We start from the raw sequence: 18,980 nt of genomic DNA, 5'->3' as shown, positions 1-18,980 counted from the left end.
GGGACATCAGCCACACAGTAAGTCTGTTATTAAAGTACACATGATGTATAGGTAACACTAGTGATACTGAAGAAACTGAAATATGAATCAACATGTGGTAAGTTAGGCAAAACAGCATTTTGCTTAGGGACAAAAGCACATGGAATAGAATGAGAAAATAACAAGATGAAAAAGCAAAATACAATCTCTGAGCCCAGACCACCCAGAACAAGAATAGGAAACACTAACACAGAACAAATTGCAAGAACATATCTGAAATTTCTGAAAATATAGCAAGACAAATAAAAAAGCAAATTTATGAGGCTATAGAGGAAATCAGATCACAAAAAATTTCTTAGGTTAAAAAAGAATTGACATTGTAATGAGGGAATTTCTTAGTATAGCTAGAGATTAAAGAATAGATTAAAAAATACAGAAGAACAGGAAAATGATTGAAACTTTGAACAATATAGGAAAGAAATAGAATGCATATAGCATTCAAAGATACAACAGAAAATTAAAAATTCCATTGAAAATTGGATAAACAGCTTGAATAAAACTGAAGACACATGGTAAGACCTTGAAAATAGAATTGTGGCTAGTGATCATGAAAGGAAATATTTCTTAAAAATAAAAAGGGACCATGAAATAGCAATGCAAGATCATGCAAAGAAAAATAATATAAGACTGAAGGTGTAAATGAAAAATAGAAGTCAACAAATCATTTTAAAAATTGCAAGAATAATAGTAGAAAATTCCTAAACATGAGAACAGAAACTGACATACAAATAAGTGAAGCATATAAAACTCCAACAGCCATAAACCTACACTCAGACATATAATAATCAAGGTTCCCAGAAACTTACCAGAAAAATAGAACATTAGAAGCTGTTACAGAAAAGAAACAGGTCACCTCTAAAGGAAAGCCCATTAGAGTCATGACTGACTTCTCAGTACAAATCCTCAAATCAAGAAGAGTTTGTAGTGAAGGATTTCAAGCACTGAAAGAAAACAACTTCAATCCCAAATTGATGTGTCCTGCAAAGCTATTTTTCAAAATTAATGGAGAAGTAAGATGTTTCCACGACAAAGAAAAACTGAAATTCATGAACACCAAACCAACTTACAAAGAATACTGAAAAATTTCTAGAGATAAAAATGACTACAATTCCAAAACAACATAAGAAAGAAATCATCAGACAGACCAAGCAATTAAAAAGAAGGAAAAAAGCAGGCAATAAATGGCAGGAACATAACATGACAAGGATAAGCCAATTACATATGTTATAATCATCAATGTAAACGGCCTAAATTCACCAATCAAAAGAAGCAGACTGGCAAAATGAATCAAGAAACAAGAACAAACAAGATGCTGTATGTAAGAAGCACATTTAACTCAAAAGAAACTCATATATTGAAAGTTAAAGGTTGGAAAATGTACTCCATGCAACAGGAACCTAGCAAAAAGCAGGGATAGCTATTCGGTTTGCAGACAATGTGAACTTCAAACCAAGAATGATTAAAAGAGATAAGATCATCACATATTGGTTAGGGGAAAAATTCAAAAGAAAGAGGTAACTATCATAAATATGTATGTACCAAATACAGGAGTACCAAAATATAGAAGACAAATGTTGATAGACATGAAAAATCAAATTAGCAACAACATAATTTTAACAGGGGACCTTAATACTCCATTGTCACAAAGTGATAGATCAATTAGACAAAGAAATAACAGAACTGAATCAAATATATGAATAAATGGATTTAATAGATGTTTATAGAATGTTCTAACCAACAACATCATAATATACAGTCTTCTCAGCTGCACATGGTTTGTTCTCTAAAATACACCCACATACTAACCCATAGAACATGCTTAAGTAAATGTAAAGGAACTGAAATTATCTGTTGTGTATTATCAGACCATAGTGCAATGAAATTGGAAATTAATGGCAAAAGAAACCACAAAAATGTCATAAAACATGAAAATTAAATAACACTCTCCTGAACAACCAATGGATCATTAATGAAATTTAAGAATAAATTTAAAAATATAAAATCAAATGTAAATGCAAGCACAGCACACCAGAACTTGGTGAGTGCAATGAAAGCAGCCCTAAGATGAAAATATATAATGGAAAATTCTCACATCAGAAAAACAAAATGAGCACAAATAAACAACCTCATGCTGCACTTCAAACTTATAGAAAAAGAACAAGTCAAGTTGAAAGCCCATAGAAGGAAGAAAATTATAAAGATGAGAGCAGTAATTCACTCAGCAGAGACTAAGAAACAATGCAAAGAATTAATGAATCAAAGAATTGGTTCTTTGGAAGAATAAACAAAATTGATAAACTTCTAGTAATTTGTCAAAAAACATGACTTAAAAGGTCCAAGACTTCAATGGAGGTAATAACTGTACATGCGGTGGAAATAGCCAAATTTCATAATAAAATTTGAATGCATGAAGAGGTGCTTTATAGATTACAAAATAAACTGGTTTATTGAAATGGAATCTATTCCTGGTTAAGATATTGAAATAACACAGAATTTAAAATATTATGTAAACTTAGTCAACAAGCAGTGGCAGAGTTGAGTTGATGAACTCCAAATTTTAAAATTTTTACTGGAGTAGAAATCTATATACAAGCACTGCATGCTATAGAGAAATCTTTCATGAAAGGGAGAATCAGTTAATATGGTAAACTTCCCCTTTGATCAGTCGGCAGCAATCAACATTAAAGCAGTAATTCCTCCCAATATTTTTTAATTGCTAAAGGTTTTGGGGTGCTGCCTTTTAGTCATGAATTCCTTGAGGTGCTCTTTGTCAGAGAAGAACCTTACACTGTCATCAATTTTAAAAGACAGTTTTGAAGGATATTGTATTCTGGCCCCCACATTTTTAAAAATGGTGAATAATTCTTTTGTACTGTTGAATTTGGTTTTAGGTATTTTGTTGAGGATTTTTGCATCTCTCTTCAGCAAGGATTTTGGCTTGGATCTTTCTTTTTGTTGCTGTGTTCTTTTCTAGTTTTGGCATTGGGATAATGTTTTTTTTTAAATTTTATTTAAGGAGAAAAAAGAAAAAAAACAGAAAAAGGGTACTAGTTATACAGAATTTCAGAAAAAATAAACAGTAGGGAATCACTAGTTAATAGATTAGATATTGTCATCTTAGAAATAGTTGTTCAAGTTACAAAATTAAAGCATATAGAGTTGACATTCAAACAGTGAGTCTGCAAACAGTTCTGTTCAATAATCCAATAAAACTCAGTAATATGGTTACCTATCTTATACACTTAAATATACATGGAGTTATGTCCTTTAGAGCACTTTCTTTTCCTCTTTTTTGTACAATGACAATTACACATTTTGGGTTTTATTACTCCCACAGTTCTTACTACTTTTTCTGAAGAGAGTAAAACCAAATGTGACATAACAGGACAGAGTCAGTCAAATCAAAAAGATGGACATAATACACAATGTAAAAACAAAATACAAGGTGATCAACAATGGTTACCATAATGCCTCTTGCTATATTAAAAAGAATTGCCTATATCATCAGTTATAATAAAATCGAACAAAAAATTAAAGAACAAAACCAATAAAACCAAATCATTGGAGACATTAGAGGACTTCAAAAGAAGATAATAGTCAACCAGAATGGGCATCATAATGAATCTTATTGTCTTCATAGTTGTTGTCCATACTTTCGAACTTGGTACTATCAAGCAAAACAGAATAGAGGAAAATCAGTCAAAACAAGATGGTGAGGGCAATATGAGGGTTTCAAATCAAGTTAATAGGAAATCGAAGTGGGTTACTATAATATATCCTGCTATTTTTAATTTATTTTTCCCTTAATTAAAAGGATAAAAGTGAAAAGGTAAATAATAAAAAAGGATATTGACATAAAAGAGGGCATAACAATAAAATAGCAGAGGTCAAAATATAACCATTTAAGCAAATTAGTGTTTCACCACAAGATAATCCTGACATAAAAGTAGTTACCATAGTGTCTCTTTGCTTGAAATCTTTAAGTAGAACTAAGCAGAAAGGCCATAAAGTCCTAAACTTTTTATTCAATGAAAAACATTTTATTACTAACGAAACCCTGTAACATTATTAGTGTGTTCTGATTAGAGAATTTTCACAGACCAATGAGTCCAGGAATTGGACAATTTCTTCCATTATTTGTAATAATCTCTAATGATCCTTTGTGTTTCTGTACTGTTAGCTGTAATGCCACCCTATCTATAATTTTATTTGATTTCTCTTTCTTTTTCTTAGGCTAGCTAAGGAACTGTCAATGTTGTCTTTTCAAAGAATCTGCTCTTCATTTCACTGATCTTCTGAAGTCTCTGTTTCATTAATTTCTGCTCTGATTCTCATTGTTCTCTTGCCAATTCCATCTCATGTGCAGTTACTACCACCCACTGAAGTTGTACCTTGGGAGAAGGCAAGTCATCTATGAGGGTTGGACTCAAGTTCTTTGACATCACTTTTAGTGTTAACATTTTGACAGCTTTCCATGAATCACAAATGTTTTTAATGATATCTGGGAAGATAAAAAATTTCCAGAAATGTTTCAATTTAGTTTTTCCAAAATCATCAGAGAAATCACTTTCTATGGCAAATATAGCCTTAATGAGTGCATTTCTTAAAAAATAAGAATTTACAAATGAGATGACTCTTTGATCCATAGGCTGCAGAAAGGATGTTGTGTTAGCAACATTAATCTGGTTGCACATTACTATTGGAGCCCCTGCCTGACTAGTTGCATTGTTACTGAGCAATAATACTTTGAAAGGAACCTTTTTTCTGAGCAAGTCTCAAGAGTGGGGTTAAAATATTCAGTAATCTATGTTTGTTTATTTATTTATTGGTACTGGGGATCAAACTCACAACCTTGCACTTGCTAGGCAGGCACTAAAACCGCTGAGCTAAATCCCCCGCCTAGTAATCCATGTTTATGTGGTGTCATCTAGGATTTTTTTTGTTTCACAGATAGAACATAGGATAGATTTATATAATTCTTAAGGGCTCTGTGATTTTCACAATCATAAGTAATGTGGCTTAGCTAGTCACAATGTGGGTCCTGGAGATTCCAAATTCCACCCAACCAGGAGCAAAGTCTTTGGAACCTTATGCCAGGGACACACTCTGGCTATCTGCATGTTCCAAAGGCACTGAACAAGAAGTTCTATCCAGAGGCAGTGTTCAAGTGGTGCCACATTTGGAATCATGCTCCACCTAGCTGCCTGAGCTCTGGAGGTTCTCAACTCCACCCAGTCAGGCACTAGGACCTGATGACACACAGGCATTGCACCCCTACTAGTCATTGGGTCCCAGAGGTTCTCAACTCCACTCAAACAGGTTTTAGGCCCCAGCAACACACTTCTGGAGTCTTCCCAGAGGATCAGGAGCATCCAACCTCGGCCCAGCCCAGCATCCCAGAGCAACCCAGGGCAGTACATCAGGGGAATACCCAGCCAGCCTCACAGGCCACAGAGCACAGGGATCTGGCACCATAGCTCAGGGGTACACCCTGGCTAGACACAGGAATATCAGAGATTGAAACTCTGCCCAGTGCAGTGCTCCATGCAATCCATCAGGAGAGTGCCTGACCAGCTACATGGGTCCCACAGGAAAATGACAAAATGAAAGAGCAAAAGGAAGTCTCAGTCCTCAAGCCCACTGAGAATAAATCCAAGAAATGGAAGACAGTAGAAATTATACGACTAAACTATCCAAAATCAGCAAATGAAGTAAAGAAACAACTCCATGAAGTTATAGAGGAAATCAAGTCAGAAATAATCTCTCAAGTAAAAAATGAAATGACAAACATTATGAAAGAAATGCTTTGTGTGTCTAAAGAAGATCTTAATAAAAAATAGAAGAATATAAGAAAATGATGGAAATCTTGAATGACCAATATAAGACAAAATTAGAATGCAGGAGACAGATTCAAAGGGACATTCATAAGAATTCCATTGAAAGCTGGAAAAACTGCTTGAATGAAGCTGAAGGTAGACTCTCAGACTTTGAAGATAAAATGGATGATTACAATCATGTAAGAAAAGATCTCTTAAAATAACAAGGAATCAGGAAACAACAATTAAATAGCTGCAAGATTATTCAAAGAGAAACAATGAAAGATTTATAGGTGTCAATGAAAAAGCAGGAGTCAACACACATGACTTGTGAAAACTATTAGCAGAAATAATAACAGAAAAATTTCCTAACATGAGAAGAGAATCTGATATACAGATAAGGGAGGCATACAAAAGCCAATTGACCATAACCAAACAAATCATTACTCAGACATATAATAATTAGGATATAAGAAATTCAGCACAAGAACAGAATACTAAGAGCTGTCAGAGAAAAGAAACAGATCACCTATGAAGGAAAGTGTATCAGAATCATGGAAGACTTCTCAACACAAACCTTTAAGTCAGGAAGAACTTGGAGTGAAGTATTTCAGCTCCTTAAAGAAAAAAACTTTCAACCTAGATTGATGTATTCTGCAAAACTACCTCTGAAAATAGATGGAAAAATAAGACACTTCCATGAGAAAGAACAACGAAAGAAATTCATGGCCACCAAGCCAATACTACAGAGAAAAGTGAAAGATATTCTAGAAGGAGACGAAGATAAATACAATCCCAAGAACAACAACAGAAGGAAACCACCTAAGTAGGGCAAACAATTAAGCAGATAAAATAGAAAACCAATAATAGAAGATAATATGACAGTGATAAGTCAATAATTATCAGTTATATGCATCAATGTAAATGATTTCAACTCACCAATCAAAAGAAAGACTAGAAGAGTGGACTAAGAAAAAAAAATCCACCAATATTCTATGTAGAAGAAATACATTTAACTCAAAAGGAAATTCATAGACTGAAAGTCAAAGGAGGGAAAACAATACTCCAATGCAACAGGAGCCCAGAAAAACATCATGTAAGAAAAGACCTCTTAAGCTGTTCTGCTTGCAAACAATGTGAACTTCAAACCAAGAATAATCAAAAGAGATAAAAAAAAAGTCACTACATACTTTTTAGGGGGAAACTTGAAGAAGAAGAGATTACAATCACAAATATATACACACCAAAAGCAGGAGCACCTAACTGTGCAACACAAATCTTAATAGACATGAAAAATTAAATAAGCAGTAATACAATTACAGTGAGGGACTTTAACACTCCACTGTTGCAAAAAATAAAGATCAATCAAACAAAAAATCAACAAAGAAATAACAGTACTAAATCAAGCTTGTGAAAAAATGAACACAGTAGATGTGTACAGTGTTCACACATCAGAGTACACATTCTTTTTAGCTGCACAGAGGTTATTCTCTAAAATAGACCATATACTAACTTACAGAACATGCTTAAGTAAATGCAAAAGAACTGAAATAATTCCATGCATATTATCGGACCATAGCACAATAAAATTGGAAATTCATGACAAAAAACTCCACAAGAACCCCATAAACACATGGAAACTAAATAACACTTGTCTAAACAACCAGTGGGTCACAGAAAAAATTAAAAAAGAAATTAAACAATGTCTACAATGAAATTAAAATGCAAATACAAATTACTGGAACCTATGGGACACAATGAATGCAGTCCTCAAAGGGAAATTTATAGCAGTGAACTCCCACATTAGAAAAATGGAAAGAATACACATAAACAGCTTAATGCTGCACCTCAAACTGCCAGGAAAAGAAGAGCAAGTCCAGCCCAAAGCCCAAAGAAGAGAAGAAATTCTAGTGATCAGAGCAGAAATTAATGCAATTGAAACTAAGAAAACAATACAAAGAATTAAGGAAGGAAAAAGTTGTTTCTCTGAAAGAATAAATAAAGTTGATAAACCCCTAGCCAGCCTTATCAAGAGGATAGAAAAAGCTTAAATCTATGTGATAATAAATGAAAAGGATGAAATCACTACAGATCCTGCAGAAATATAGATCATTCATACCCACTTTGAAAACCTTATAGATTTAATAACACAGAAAAAGATGGACAGATCCTAGAAGCATATGAATTACCAAGGCTGAATCAAGATGTAAAACTGCTGAATTAATGAAATTGAAAATGTAATTGGAATCCTACCAACAAAGAAAAGCCCAGGTCTTGATGGATTCACTGTTGAATTCCACAAGAAACTTAAGGACAACTTAATGCCAATATACTTCAAACTCTTCAATGAAATAGAAAGGGAAGTAAGTTTGCCTAAATCATTCCTGGAAGTAAGCATTATTTAATAACAAAACCAGAGAAAGACCCAACTATAAAAGAGAACTGCAGGCCAATCTCCTTAATGAGCATAGATGCAAAAATCTTCAATAAAATACTGGCAATTAGAATGCAGCAAGTCATTAGGAAGATTATGCACCATGATCAAGTGGGATTCATCCCAGGAATGCAAAGATGGTTGTACACACACAAATCAACAAGTGTAATAGATCGTATCCACAGAGCCAAGGACAAGAACCACATGGCCATCTTAATAGATGCAGAAAAAGTTTTCAACAAATGTCAGCACTCATTCACCATAGAAACCCTACAGATAATCAGACTAGATGGTCTCTACCTCAATCTGATAAAAACCATATATAATAAACCAAAGCCAATGTCTTACTAAATGGACAAAAATTGAAAACCTTCAATCTAAAATCAAGAACAAGACAGAGATGTCCATTATCACCACTTCTATTCAATCTAGTTCTGGAAACATTATCCAGAGCAATTAGACAAGAGAGAAAAGTAAAAGGAATAAGGGCAGAGAAGGAAGAAGTTAAATTATCATTATTTGTAGATGATATGATACTCTATATAGAAGACACCAGAAACTCATGGAAAGACTTCTAGATGTAATAGCTAAATTTAGTAATGTAGCTGAATACAAGGTCAGCACTCAAAAATCAATAGCATTCTTTTGCACAAGCAACAAACTCACAGAGGGATAAATAAGGGAAATTACATCCTTCACTATAGCATCAAAAAATGAAATACTTAGGAATCAGTCTAACAAAGTAGAAGATCTATACAGTGAAAGTTACATTACTCTGAAAAAGGAAATTGAAGAGGATTTCAGAAAATGGAAAAATATTTCTTGTTCATGAATAAGAAGAACAAACATTGTGAAAATGGTCATCTCCCCAATTTTTTATACATATTTAAAGCTATTCTAATCAAAATACCATTTGCATACCTCACAGGTCTGAAGAAATCATTTCTAAAATTCATCTGGAACCAGAAGAGACCTAGAATATCAAAAGCAATTCTGGGTCACAAATCTAAAGCAGGAGGTCACAATCCCTGACTTTAAATTATAATACAAAGCTACTGTGATAAAATCAGCATGGTATTGAAGTAAAAACAGACCTGAATATCAATGGATAGATTAGAAGATACAGCCACAACTATAAGAATCTCATCTTTGACAAAGGGACCAAACGTGTACACTGGAATACAGATAGCCTCTTTAATGTGTCATGATGGAAAATCTGGCTGTCCATATGCTGAAAACTAAAATTAGATCCATGTCTATCACCATGTACTAAATTAAAGTAAAAATGCATCAAAAATCTAAATATTAAACCATAAATACTAAATCTGCTGGAAGACACAGCAGGTAGAAATGTTGATGACATAGAAGTAGGCAGAGAGTTCATGAACAAAAATCAAACTGCACAGGAAACACTTACCAGAATCAACAATTGAGATCTCATCTTATTAAAAAGTTTTTGCATATCAAAGAAAATCTCCAGCAGAGTGAAAAAAAAAACCTATGAATGGGAAAACTTCTTAGCCAACTTTTCCCCCAGACAAAGGACTTCTATCTAGAACTTATGAAAGATCAAAAAAGATCCCAAAATTTGAGAACCCAATCCAAAAATGGGCATCTGAGATGAATACACATTTCTCAGATGATGAAATGCAAATGGCAAATAAATGCATGAAAAATGTTCAACATCATTGGTCATTAAGGAGATGCAAATTAAAATAACACTGAGATTTCATTTAAGCTCAGAAAGAAGGGCTAAGATCAAGAAATCAACTAACAACAAATGCTGGAGAGGATGTGGGAAAAAGAATGTCTCCTCTATTGGTGGGAGTCTAGACTAGTGCAACCACTGTGGTGATCAGTATGGAGATTTTTCAAAAAGCTAAGATTAGATTCTGTTTGACTTAGCTATTCAACTTCTGGGCATGTTCCCAGAAGAAATGAAAACATAGTATCACAGTCATATATGTGCACCCATGTTTAATGCAGCACAATTTGTAATAGCCAAATCTTAGAAACAGTCCAAGTGCCCATCAATCAAGGAATGGATAAAAAAGATGTGGTATTTTTATGCAGTGAAGTACTACTCAGCTATGAAGAAAGATTGCATCGAGCCTTTTATAAGTAAATGGATGTGACTTAAGACCATAGTCATAAGTGAAATAAACCAAACTCACAAGTGTAAATACATGTTGTTCTAGTGTAAGAAACGAAAAAATATATATCTTCCAAACTCTACAATAAATACTGTGTAAGGGTAGGAAACTATTCCAAGAGAAAAAGCAGTTGAAATAAGGAAAAGGAGGAAAGAAGAAAGAGGAAAGGAAAGACATAAAGTTGTGTGTGTGTGTGTGCGTATACACACATACACACACACAAATACACATATATACATGATATCTAAACTGACTATACTTCTAATTGTATTAGTTATTGGAAAAGCACTGTTAATACTCATGTTTAGATCAATTTTACACATCTTTATCTGTTATCTTTTTTTTTTTTGAGATAGGGTCTCTCTGTGCAGTTCAGGCTGGCCTTGAGCTCACTTTGTAGCCCAGGCTGGTCTTGAACTCGCAACGATCCTCCCTCCTCAACCTCCTGAGTGCTGGGATTACAGGTGTGAGCCACCACGCCTGGCTCTGTATCTGTTATTCTAAGGAGCTCTCTTGAAAGTACAAATATGCAATATTATGACCATTGTCAAATTCCTATCATCTTGTTTTGTAAACCTAAACTGTTATTATATTTAGTTTCTTGTTGTTGTCTGTTGGTATTGCTTTTTGTTTTTCTTTTGTGTGTCTTTTTAATCTTAAATAAAAAGAATACAAAATGATAAGTGAACATGAGATTCAATTTGAAGCGCAAGCTTCCTTGCTCATGATGAGAAAGTCAACCTGTCCTTGGCAGCCTTGATCCAGACATGGACTTCTTTCTATACAAGGCTCTGCCATCTATAGTGAAACTATGTTGCTCATTGTGTATCACCAGTTATTGTAGCTAACATAACTTGTTGCTTCTTCTATATCAGCAACTGTTCCTTTATACTTATGTATAAGTATGTATTTTGTACTTTATGTATGTACTTTATACTTTTATGTACCGTTATGTTGGCTTCTTCCCTTAAATCTAACCAACCAACCTCTGTTTCCTCTGTTAGCTGACACTTTTCTTCGGCAGTTTCCTCCTCACTTTCAGCATCCATGGAATTCCTTGCTTAAGGGAATGTCATGAAATTGAGAATAATTGAACATAAACTACCACTGTGTGGCTATCAACATCAAAGAAAGACCTTACACCAGCCAAAAAATTATAACTTATTAAAAGCTCAAATGACTGCTAGCACTTTTAGAAAAGTCATGGCTGGTTTGATCTTCTATCCAAATAACTAAAACTTTTTTCTATATAAGCAATAAAGCTGCTGTACTGTCTTGTCACTTGTGTGTTCACTGGGGTAGCACTTTTAATTTCCTTCAAAAACGTTTACTGTGCATTTTGCTTTCCCAAGAGGTGAATCGAATGAGTAAGAAGACTACTACACCTTGGGGAAGGAAGAGGCATTTTCTATTGTAGAACCTGGTAGCCTGCTGCATTTCAATCATGTGATTCTGCCCTTGTGGAGAGACAGCACATTTTGGAATAAAGGGAAGTGTTGAGTGTGAGATACAGGTTCGTTTCTGCTCAGTCCCTTAATATATCCCCTATCCTGAGCTAGATCATTTAAGTAATTTGAGATTAGTTAGGAAATCAGTAATTTTAATGAATGTTCAACATATCATCTTGGTATTAAGGACGCTGACAAATTTGAAAACAAGCTGCAAAACAAGCCTCTTTTTGTCAAAGATTTAGTCTGGTTGGAGAGAGAAGGCCTATTTCAAGGAGAGTTGGATTCATAGAATTACTCATCTAGAATGTTGTGTATAGATTAATATTGAATTTCTTGGAAACATTTTTCTTTATGTAAATCTATTAACCTCTACCAACAGTAATGTAGACGAAACCTCTGGGAACACCTGTGTCAGCAGCCTGGAACCCAGACCCTGTCCTGGAGCTTGCAAAATGAATACAGACTGAAGCCAACATCTTCTAGATAGAGGAAAGTGCAATCCATCCACCGCACAGATGAATTTTTGAGAGGTCTCAGTGTCTCCGTGTTCACCAAGAGACCACAGGAACTCTCTTGGAATACTTTAGACAGGCCAAGCCGCCATGCTTCACATCTTTGCTTTCCTTGGTTACCATCCAAGGTTGGCTTAGAGAGGAAATGAAATGTGGTCTAAGGGACTGTATGACTGTGGAAGACTTCCAAGAGAGTGAGTAGTTCCTTGAAGTTACTCCAGTGATAACTACCACGGAATAGTTAACACTGTGCCAAAGAAACCATCACTGCTAGAAAAGAAACCAGCACTACTAGAAAAGAAACCACCACTGTTAGGCAGAGCTGGCGAAGGAAGTTAGTCATGACAGCTACTCAGAATATGACAAGGGTTGCAGTGTTTCTCATGATCAGAAGAGTGGTCCACCTCGTAAAGGTGATGAATTTGGCTACAGATGGAATCTGGCTACACATGATCATTTTGCAAGCCAGCAGCATGACTTCAGGACATGAGAGATAATTTTAGAACAAAAAATTTTTCTACCCTTTCCATTTTGTGAGGCTGTTTCCCTTAAAAAATTTGCTCCATTTTTTCAGAGAATTACCTGTAGGCTGAAACTTGTCTTCACACAGCTGATCTGGTTTCAGTGTCAGTAGCAGAAGCTACCCTCTAGAATGCGGCAAAACATACTTTCCCCATCAGTCTTAACACAGAAGTAAAGACAGACCTGTCCGGTCTTTGGAAACATGAAGAGCTACTTCACACTCAGTTTTCGGCAGTTCCTTCATTTATGGTGTTAGACAAATCCACTGCACTGACTGTAAAGGAACTTTGTGAGGCTGCAAGCAACTGGGCTGCTGAAAGGCTGGGGGTGAAAGTGAGTTTTTTGAAATTTCTAAGTTTGAGGTGGGATCCACAGCACTGTTATTCATTTACTAGACAGAAGAACCTGAGTTAAATGCAGTAGGTAGCACAGAGTTATTTGAAGACAGTCTACTAACTTTAGTTGTGCTGAAGCAATGACATCAAAACAGAGGCTGAACAGGTAAAAATGTAGTCTTTTTAAGCTATGATCTTCAGTTCATCATCTTGCATATGTAAAATTTATTACATAAAAATCCTTTATTTGTCTTTTTTCACTTGTTACTCTGCAATTCAATTGAAAATTTTACTTGCTTGATTTTACAGTGATTTTGGTGAGTATTGTGCCTAATCCTTGTTTATTTTTAAATAAAAGACAACTCTTTTTCTAAAGAGAATGTTAATGGTATATAGTTAGTGTAAAGTAGTTAGGAAACCTCTAAACTAGATAGCTGAAAGAACAGTAAATACAAAAATGTTAAGAAACATTAGTGGGTTTTTTTTGCAATTTAAACTTTTTATTTTTTTTAAAGAGAAAAAATAACAATCAAACAGTTTCAAAATAAGTTAGTAGGAGAGTTACAATAATTAATACAGGGCTGGGGATTTTGCTCAGTGGTATAAGTGCCTTCCTGGCAAGTGCAAGGTCGTGAGTTTGATCCCCAGTACCAAAAAAAAAAAAAAAAAAAATTAACACATTACTTATGTATCTTGACTTAGGTATTTATGTTTTCCTTTATACTGTAAGGCATTTCCCCAAAATTTAAGAAAAATTAAGGCATTAAATATATATTTAGTGATGTCATTCTAAAAAATATCATCTTGTTTTTAACATAAGACTGTTATCTGCCTTATTAGGGTATTATTATTTTAAAAAGTAAATAAAATGTTAAGGACTTTATGAAGTGTAACTTCTTTTGTATATGTCCCAATTTTTTGATGTTGATGTTACTCTCTTGTACTTAATACATTTTTCTGCTTCCAAAGGAAAAAAAAAGCACTTTTACTTTGCACTTCCAGCTTGCCCAGTTGTTTGGCTCAGCAGACTGAGCTTTGGCCTCTCTCAGCTCTTCACACTCTCTCACTGAGCTTAAGAATATCTTGCTTTTTGTTTAATGAGAGACATGTGAGTCTCCCTTTTACTTGAACAGTTACAGGCCCGTGGAGAGTGATTAACTGGCCTAATTTCAAGATCATTGTGCCTCAGGGAACAGAAAGTCTGGGAGAGAGTGGGATGATGGAATAGTGGGTTGGTGGAGCAGTCAGACCACGTATCTTATTTATTGGTTGAGTTTGATGTATTATATGGATACAGTTCATCACATTCCCGAACAGAATGGTAACATTAAAGATAATGGTCATGTATTACTCTAACAAATGTAATAATAAAGTTTGAAATATTGTGAGAATTATCAACATGTGAGATAGATACATGAAGTCAGCACAGGCTACTAAAAATGGATTTATTTGGTGCAGGGTTGCCACAACCTCCAACTGAAAAAATGAAGTATACGAGAATATATGAAAATAGCATAAAACATGATGAAATGAGGTGTGCTTGTATTCTGTTTGCTAACTCCATATGCTAGACTACTCTAGGTTCTTCATATAAATGGGATATTGTAATATTTTGTCTTTTTGTGTCTGGTTTATTTTACTTAACATAATCTCTTCAAGGATTGGCCATGTTCTGTGGTCATATAAAATTTCATTCCTTTCTGTGAATTAATATTCCATTGTGTGTATATCCCATATTTTATTTATACATCTGTTCACTGATAGCATCTAATTTGTTTTCACCTTTTGGCCATGGTGAATAATGCTACAATGAACATGTGTGTACAAATTCTACATCAAAGCCCTGCTTTTGATTCTTTGGCAGGGAATGGATAGACCATGTGGTGATTTTGTATATGTTTAAGTTTTTGAGGAACTGTCAAACTATTTTCTATAGTTGTTGTGCCATTTTACATCCCCATCAACAATGAAAAGCTCCATTTCTACACAAGTTTCCAACACTTACATTCTGCTATAGAAATTTAAAAATCAAATTTATAAATCTGTTGGTCAGTCTGTCCATCATTTATTTGCTTTGTGGAAAGTGAACACAGAGCCTTTACACTGAGCTACATTCCCAGACCTTTTTTAAATTTTGATTTTGGGTCTATTTTGTTAAGTTGCCTAGGGTAGATTTGAGCTTACAGTTCTCCTGACTCAGCCTCCCAGAATACTAGGATTATAGGCATGCATCATAGTCCCGAGCAAAAAAGGTTTTTAAAGGAATGGCCATTTGTCATTAGTATATATTTGAGAAATGTTTATTCAATTTCTTTACCTATTTTTAAACTAAATTTTTAAATTGCTAATTTGTGACAATTCATTCAAAGCAGAATATATAATTGAGCACAAAGATATTTATAGATGAAACTCCCAGTTTCCAAATCATATTGATGTTTTAAAATTTCCTCACCATGTTAAATAACGTTTTTTCCTATTAGTATTTTGTCATTTGATTTCATGGTTACTGGGGAAAATTATGATTTTCTTTATCGCATCTGTGTTATGAAAAGCTGATGACTGTGCTTTCTGGCATGTATTCTAATTTAGTTTCTAGTTGCCAACCCACTTTGTCTAGTTGGCTAAACTGTGGTGTAAAAAGTTAGAAGATAAATTTCATAATCTTTTTAAAATTTTTATTTTTATTAGTACAGCTTTGCAGTACATAATTTTATTTCATATATGGAGTGGGTATATGCACACAATATATCTTAGTTCCTTTTATAATTCTCTTTCCCTCCCCTCCCTGCCCTCTAATTCTTGATCACATTCTCATTTGAGAAAAACTGTCTCTGTACTTCCTGTTGTGTATCTTTTATTTTGATCTTTATAATTTCAGTTTCTCATTTAAAATAAACTTTGTGATATCTAAACTTGAAAGTCTGATTTATTTCACTTAACATTATGGTCTCAAAGTGCATCCATTTTCCTACAAATGACTCAAGTGTATCTTAATCTACCTGTTTTAAAAAATTATTTAAATAGTAATGGCCTACAAAATCTTGTAACAGAAAATCCATTTCCAAAATTATACATGAGAAAAGTAACAAAATACTGTGATCTTCAACTGAGATATAGAATCACTTGAAGTGCCTTTCTTGTCTAAGAGTAGTTGATTCAACATTTTAAATTTAATTTAGTTCCAAGACTATACTGAAAATTGACCTACATATTAGTTTCTCGCGGATGCTATGACAAGTTATCACTGTTCTGGAAGCTTAAAATGGCACAAACTTTTTCTCATAGTTCTGGAGGCTCAGAATTTTGAAGCGAGATTTACTGTGCTAAAATCAAGTTGTTGGCCAGGTCATCCATGTTACTTATGCAGGCACTAAGGGAGAATCTATTTGTTCATTTTTTCCAGCTTCTAGAGCAGCATTCCTTACCATGTAATCCCTTTCTCCATGTCAGCAGTATAGCGTCTTGTTTTAGTTGTCTCGCTGATTTCTTAGTCTAGCCTGTGGGAAATTTTCCTCTGTTTGTCTCACAAAGACATCCATGATTGCATTTGGGACACATCTGGGTAAGTCAGGATACTTTCCCCACCTTAAAATCCTTAACACATCTGTGAAGACCTACTTTTTTCATTTAAGTTAACACCCAGAGGTTCCAGGGATTAGGACGTGGTTATATTTTAGGGAACCATTTTTCAGTCTACGGCAATCTATACCCAACTCTGGAATTTCATAAGAAAAATATCAAATGGAAATTGATCATCATAGATGCTTTGATTTTTAGTTCTGTGAATAAAATGTAAGTTCAATTTGATCCTCCTGTTTTAATTTATGTGAATTGCTCTATTTTTTCTTTTGTTCTTCCTAAGCCACTTTCAATTTGACTTCTGCTCCATGATACTGATGGAGTGCTTTCAGAAGTTTATCTATAACTTCTAAGTCAAATCTTGAAACATCTAATTTTGTTTTCAACCTCAATCTCCTTGAAAAATCAGCTCAGAACATTTGTTATAAAATACTCGTGTTTTCTAAATACTTGTATTACTTTCTCAACTATTACCTTTTTCCCCTTTATAACCATTGTTCCTCTCTTTTGTTTGGTGTGTTTCATTGTCCTACCTTATGATATTGAAATTCTTTGAAGTTTTGTAAATGGTCATTTAGTTTTTTCTCATAAATTGGAATCTTTACCCTCTCTTAGTCTGGCTACTATGTAATGAGACTTGCCAATATTTACATTTAAATCTTAATTCCAGCTATGTACATATAAAAGCCATTTAGTTGTTGCTCTCTTTAAATTAAAGGCAAGGATATATACTGATCTTATTTTTGTTCCTAACCAATTTTTCTCTCTCAATTTCTATGCAGGTTATTAGACTAACATTAGAATTGTTACATCTCTGACTTCTAGTGATAATAGTATTTGGTATTATTTTTATAAGTAGTAGTGCTTCTTTTGTGGTCTGTAGGTTAGAAGCATAAATCTATCTGGGAGTCATTAGAAATACAGAGTATTTATTTTTAGTCTGTCTCTACTGGAGAAGTGAGTTTCTTGTAGGCAGAATATTGTTGGTACATTTCATCCATTCAGCCAGACTGTGTGTTTTACTTGGTTGAATTCTCTCAATTTTTTTACTTGTCTTGGCAAGTATTTATTTATCCTTAATTTATGAGTGATAGTATTACTGAACATAGTGGCAGAGTTATTTTATTTCAGAACTTAGAATATGCTGCCATTCTTTCCTGGGCTACAAAGTTTCTTTAAGAAATCTTATGTTAGTCTATTGGCTGGCCTTATATGTGATTGACACTTTTGCAGATTTTAGAATTCCTTCTTTTTCTTATCATTTTGATACTTTATAGGCTATCATATGCTATCCTAAAGATCTATTCTGGTTATACCTATTTGGGGTCCTATATCTTTCCTAAATGGGGGAAGTTATTAATTGAATGAATTTTCTGTGATTTTAACTTTATTATCTTCTTCAACTACTTAAAATTTTGACTATTTGTTCATTTAAGAGTGTATCAAATATTTTGAAGGCTCTTTTCATTCTTTATTTCATTTTGACGGGGGCATTTCAAAAGTTTTGTTTTCAGCTTCAGATATTCTTCTTCCAATTGATGTAGTTTGTTGTTTAGAGTGTCAACCGGATTTTTATTCTACTTATTGTGTGCAACAGATGGAGAGAGAGAGTGTGAGAACTCTTAAGACCTATTGTTTCAGCAAATTTCAAGTAAAAATACAGTACTATTAAGTATATTAAGCATATTTTACATTAGGTATACTGAATTTATTAATCTTAACATGTCTTTGTACCCATCTCTGTACCCAGTGGCCAATATCTCTTCATTTCCTTCAATCCTAGGTCCTTGCCAATCACCACACCACTCTCTATTTCTATGAGTTTAACTTTATTCAATTCCATATGTGAGTATTTGTATTCTATAGCCTACTCATTCCACTTAGTGTGGTGTTCTCTAGGTTTATCTATGCTGTAATAGATGAAAAAATTTTCTATTAAGACAATAACAATTGAATTTTTCATTTATAGATTGTTTTCTGACTTTTTTCTCTCTTTTGAACTGTATTTGTGATTTGATTTTTTTGTTGTGTATGCTTTGATTTTTTTCTTTTGTGTTCCCATTACAGGATTTTTCCTTTGAAGTTACCATGGGGCCTGCATAAAATATCTCATAGTTATTGTAGTCTGATATGATTTGG

General features: G+C 33.9%; 1 pseudogene; it reads left to right on the top strand.

Moving 5' to 3' along the window:
* The first annotated feature begins 12,555 nt into the window (after positions 1-12,555).
* On the top strand, positions 12,556-13,322 carry LOC134470408 (periphilin-1-like; annotated as a pseudogene).
* Positions 13,323-18,980: the final 5,658 nt, after the last annotated feature.

This window comes from Cavia porcellus, unplaced genomic scaffold (assembly GCF_034190915.1).
Source record: "Cavia porcellus strain 051 isolate PalLab524CR breed Dunkin Hartley unplaced genomic scaffold, mCavPor4.1 scaffold_15, whole genome shotgun sequence".
NCBI lineage: Eukaryota > Metazoa > Chordata > Mammalia > Rodentia > Caviidae > Cavia > Cavia porcellus.
Note: the sequence above shows the minus strand (reverse complement) of the source record. Positions and strands in the feature narration are given on the sequence as shown.